A 3,998-nucleotide genomic window follows, 5' to 3' on the forward strand; every position below is an offset into this window, starting at 1 on the left:
AGAAACTATTTTGTTCTGTAAACCTTCATCTAAAGTGAGAATAGCAGCACAACTGGAAGAATGTAATTGACGTCACTGAATTATACATGTAGACATTTTTGAAATGGTGTATCTTTGACTATGTATATTTTCACCAAAAAAAAAAAAAAAAAAAAGGTCCTCCATGGCTGAGAAGCAAGCATGTTGACATGTAGTGGGGTTGTTAACCAATGTCATAAAATAATATGTGTACTGACTTTTTAATGAGAAAATATTTGTTCTGTAAACCTTCACCTAAAGTACAATAAAAAAAATTTTTTTTTAAAGAAATCAAACGACACATTGCATTGGGCAAATCTGCTGCAAAAGATCTCTTTAAAGTGTTAAAAAGCAAAGATGTCACTTTGAGGACTAAGGTGCACTTGATCCAAGCCATGGTATTTTCAGTTGCCTCATATGCATGCAAAAACTGGACGATGAATAAGGAAGACTGAAAAAAAATTGATGCCTTTTCATTATGGTGTTGGCAAAAAATATTGACTATACCATGGCCTGCCAGAAGAACAAACAAATCCGTCTTGGAAGAAATACAGCCAGAATGGTCCTTCCTTAGAAGCAAGAATGGCAAAATTTCATCTCATGTACTTTGGACATGTTATCAGGAGGAACCAGTCACTCAAGAAGAATATCATGTTTGGTAAAGTAGAGGGTCAGAGAGAAAGAGGAGGACCCCCAATGAGGTAGATTGACACAGTGGCTGCAACAATGGGCTCAGACATAGCAACAATTGTGAGGATGGCGCAGGACCAGGCAGTGTTTCATTCTATTGTTCAAAGGTTCACTATGAGTTGGAACCAACTTGACAGCACCTAACAACAACAGATTGCCTTGAACAGACTGTTGGTAGAATTATGGACATCAAAGGCAATTTTGGTGAGGCCTCAGAAGGAAGTGAGGAGAGCTATACAGAAAGTTTCTATTGTTTTAGAGAACACATACGGTGCCAGCAACAGAATCTTGCTAGAAATGTGCACGTTACACATGCTTCTGGTGAGGCTTTAAAACAAAATGATGAACACGTGATTGGACAATGGAAAAAGGCTGATCATTTTTATGCAGTGGCAAACAACTTGTCTGAATTATGTTCAGATATTTGGTGGAAGGTAGAACTTGTAAGTGATGAACTTGGATATCTGGCTGATGAGATTTCTAAGCCAGATCTTAAGGGGCCATGTGGTTTCTACTTGCCCCTTATAGTAAAATACAAGAGAAAAGAGATGGACTTAAAAGTGGACTGTGCAAAATGAAAACAGAACTTAAAGATTTGGAAAATTCTGTTATACAAACTAAGGACATGTGTTCTAGAATGTTCACCAAGGATGTGGCTACATAATCTTTTGCTAAAGAGATTAAGCCTGTGACTCATGGATCTAGCCAACTACCACAGCAGAAAACGGAGCAGCTTAGACTGAAGGGGACAGAAAAAGAATGAAAGGAAAGAACACTGTCTGTCTCTTGGCATTCTACACAGGACACAGGCCAAAGGAGCTGCATCCATTGTTTTTCAAGAAAAGACAAGGACTATCCCTGGAGCAGCTGGGAGATTAGCAGAACTGTTGGAAGGAAGCAGGGCCTTCTTGGTTTCAAAGGGTGAGGCTGTGATCTCCTGAAGCTCAAAGGGTGGGGCCACAGCCTCCTAGGTTTCAAAGAGTCAGACTTTGGCCAACTTGTTTCTGGAATGTGTGGCTGCCATTAAGGTGTGCTGGGGGATGGGGCCACTGCCCAAAACTGAGGGGGCAGGGCTGCCATGACCAAGGGGCAGAAGGGGTACAGTTACCACTCAGATGGACTAGGAGCAGGGGGCCGCCCAAAGCCAAGGGAGCAGAGTTGCTGTCCCAGTGGGCCTGGAAGGTGAAACTGAAGCCCAGGGCTGGGGGGCCTCCACCCAGAATCCAGAGGACATGGCCAACACTCAGAGTCTGGAGGGCAGGGCCATTGCCCAAATGGTCTCAGAGAACAAAGGATTATTTTCAAGCTTGAGAGCTAATGGAGTTTGTTCTGCTGGGTTTAGGACTTGCTTGGTGCCCATTATCCCTTCTTTCCCTCCAATTTCTTCAATTTGTAATGAAAATCTCTACCTTGTGCCTGCTCCACCATTGTACTTTGGAAGCAAATAACTTGTAATCTAGGTTTCACAGGTTCACAGATGAAGAGGTATTTCACCTGGGTATGGAATATGCCTAAAGTCTCACCCATATTTGAATTAGATGATTCAGATGTGATTTTTGGACTTGGAGTTGATTTAAGACTTTTTGGATGATGTGGTGGGGTAAATGTGTTTTGCATGTGGCAAGGACATGAATTTTGAGGAGCCAAAGGGTGGAATGTTATGCACTGAATTATGTCCCCCGAAAATATGTGTTGTAAATCCTAACTTTTGTGCCTGTGGTTATAATCCCATTTGGGAATGGGTTATCATTGTTATGTTAATGACACAGCATTAGTGTCTGGTGTGACTTAATTCAATCTCTTTTGAGATATAAAAGAGATTAAACAAATAAGCAAGAAAAGCAGAGATGGGGGAAGATCGATGCCAAGCTACATGGAGATCTCCAAGGAATGAGAATACAAGCTGAAGAGACAAGGACCTTCCCCCAGAGCTGTCAGAGAGAGAGAAAGCCTTCCCCTAGAGCCAGCACCCTGAATTTAGACTTCTAGCCTCCTAAACTGTGAGAAATTAAATTTCTGTTTTTTAAAGCCATCCATTTGTGGTATTTCTGTTATAGCAGCACTAGATAACTAAGACAGTAACCCTAGATATGGTTTTAGTTCAAAATGAGGATTCAGAAAGCAAAGAGTCAAAAAGTAGGAAGAATTGAAGATAACTATCTATACCGTGATCTTAATTGCTTTGAACTTTTGGGAAGATTATGGACTTCCTTCATAAGAAAACCAAATAAACATCAAAATAAAGTTCAAAACAAGAAAATCAATGAGACAGCTGTTATTAATGATGGATCTTCTGCTACCTATGTGGGCAAAATCATACCTTACACTCATATTCATGTCCCATGTGCTTAGCTCTCCCTCTACTGGTTGTTTCTTTCCTTCGGCAATTAACCATATCCTTAATCAGAAGTGCTACTAAACTACCTAATAATTAAAATTAATATTGAGGTTTTTTTTTTAACCTGCCTGAATTCTTCGCGGTGGTCCCTGACATCTGCTATTAGACACCTTAATTCTAGGCCTGCTAGAAATTTGGTCACTTTGCCAGGCTGAATTTCCACAGAATTCACTGAAAACATTGCAACAATTGAAAGAGAATGTCCACAGAGTCCCACCATCACATCCAAACACCTATCAGAATCTGCACTCACACAGTCTGCTTTTCAGTCTGTAAATAGATGAGCTAACCATTTATTCAACTAAAGCCAATTCCTTATCTTGTGCACCAGATTTATTCCCCTCTCTCCACGTGAAGGACTAGGTCCAGCACTTCTCTCTCTTCTTTTAATTAATCAGATTTTCACTCTTCACTGGATTATTCCTGCTGAAATACAAGCTTACTGTTATTTAATCCACTTTAAAAATAAACAAGCACTTCCTCTACCCCATTTCTCTGCACCTCATTATGGCAAAACTCCCTAAAAGAGTTTTCTAAACTCATTGTCTCAAATTCCTCTCCTCTCAATCTACCATAAGGCCTTCACCCCCACCCCCCGTTCCACCAAAACTGTTCTTGTCAAAGTCACCAATGATTCTAGTCAAATTTCAACCCTTATCTTATTTGAACCATCAGCAGCATTTGACTCAGTTGATCATCCCCTCCTCCCTGACACACTTTCTTCACTTGGCTTCCAGGGAACTGTACACTTCTAATTTTCCTCCCTCCTCCCTGGAGGCACCTCCTCAGTCTCCTTTGCTAGTTTCTCCTCTCCTCCTCAACCTGTTTGTAATAGAGTGCCCCAAGACTTAGTCTTTGGTCTCTTCTCTTCCTATCCACATTCACCCAGTTT

This window comes from Trichechus manatus, unplaced genomic scaffold, assembly GCF_000243295.1.
Source record: "Trichechus manatus latirostris isolate Lorelei unplaced genomic scaffold, TriManLat1.0 scaffold00091, whole genome shotgun sequence".
NCBI classification, from domain to species: Eukaryota; Metazoa; Chordata; class Mammalia; order Sirenia; family Trichechidae; genus Trichechus; species Trichechus manatus.